At 54.9% G+C, this 1,566-nt stretch overlaps 1 non-coding gene across 1 annotated transcript; it reads right to left on the reverse strand.

The window, feature by feature from the left end:
- Positions 1 to 209: 209 nt before the first annotated feature.
- Positions 210 to 298, reverse strand: TRNAR-UCU (transfer RNA arginine (anticodon UCU)). The gene is given in 2 exon segments: positions 210 to 245; positions 262 to 298. It is a non-coding gene; the product is annotated as a tRNA-Arg (tRNA).
- Between the last annotated feature and the right edge of the window lie 1,268 nt (positions 299 to 1,566).

A 1,566-nucleotide genomic window follows, 5' to 3' on the forward strand; every position in this document is an offset into this window, starting at 1 on the left:
TGTTGCAATTCCTCTATTAACCACAAGATGTCACTTTAGCGCTCAAAAGTCACTAAGAGTTAAGTTGGACAGAAAAAGTAGGAGTAAGCTCGTTCCACCAAACAGCGGGGAAGTGCGTAGATGATTAGCACGTTCGCACTGTTCTAATGCATTTACGAGTCACTTGCAGTGATGGCAGCGGAACTGAGTTTTGAAGCTACAAAAAATATCGACTCTGGTGGGACTCGAACCCACAACCTTTGAATTGCTTCACAGCTTTCTTAGAAGTCCAACGCGCTATCCATTGCGCCACAGAGCCCGCTGGTGAATGTTTTCGTTTCTCTATTGAGCAACCTAATTTTGGAATTTAATTTACTCAATTTTATAATTATGTGCAAGTAAAGATACGCTTGAGGTGTGATCCCCAAGAGGTCGCTTGTCCATTTCCTGCTACCAGTTTTGAACTTTATTACAGAATCGGAGACCCTCTGCGTCCACCGAAAGCCCTGTTCACGCACCTTGGAAACTCAACAGGTTCAGAGCTCTGCACAGGAGCAGTCTGAGCACTGATGCCATGTCTCTGCTGGCTCCATGGAGATCGATTTGCACTGAAGCAGACAAATTTCCATCAAGCACCTCTGTTGACTTTCTATAAAATGTACCCACACCTAAAAGAAGGTATTTAGGCGATTATGCGATTGCATACATTCGATAAGTTTACAAATGTCAGAAGTGGTTTCATGGTCACCCTGGATAAATGCATTTTTCTGTTTGTTGTAAGTGGAAAAAGGACAGAGCCCCTTTAAGAAGGAAGCCCAGGACTATGGGAGGGGGCGGGAGGCAGGAGGAAGGGGAGGAGCAAGGGAAGGGAAACGGCAGTAAGAGCATGGAGGAATAAAGGGACGGTTGGAGAGGCAATGCTCCTGTGTCTGTCATTCGGCGTGCGTGTGAATGGCCCACCTCAGCAGTATAACAACTGGCGACGAAGGGAAACGTCCCACGCCGTGGAGGAAATGGTACAGGTGACACCCCATGCAGGAGGTAGAAGGGCCTGGGTGCCCAGCAGCAGTACGGGCCTGTGCGCCCAGCAATAATGGAGGGCCCGTGCGCCCAGCAGAACAGGAAGACGGAGGGCCCGGGAGCCCTGCAACGGAGGAGTACGGGTGCAGGACCTGCATACCCACCAGCATCCGGGGGCCCGTGTGCCCGCAGTGACCGAGGGCCGGCGCGCCCGCAGTAACGGAGGGCCTGTGCGCCCGTAGTGTGGAAGGGCCCGTGAGCCCAGCGATGAAAGTGGGCCCGTGAGCCCAGCAGTGAAAGCGGGCCCGTGAGCCCAGCAGTGACAGCAGGCCCGTGAGCCCAGCAGTGAAAGCAGGCCCGTGAGCCCAGCAGTGAAAGCGGGCCTGTGAGCCCAGCAGTGTGGAAGGGCCCGTGAGCCCAGCAGTGGAGGAGGGCCCGTGAGCCCAGCAGTGGAAGAGCCCGTGGCCGTGAGCCCAGCAGTGGGGAAGGGCCCATGCGCCCAGCAGTGGTGGAGGGCCCGTGTGCCCAGCAGCAGTAGTGGAGGGCCCGGGTGCCCAGCAGCAACAG

This window comes from Ambystoma mexicanum (assembly GCF_040938575.1).
Source record: "Ambystoma mexicanum isolate Mex_15411 chromosome 12 unlocalized genomic scaffold, UKY_AmexF1_1 Mex_chr12_unloc.2, whole genome shotgun sequence".
Taxonomy (NCBI): domain Eukaryota; kingdom Metazoa; phylum Chordata; class Amphibia; order Caudata; family Ambystomatidae; genus Ambystoma; species Ambystoma mexicanum.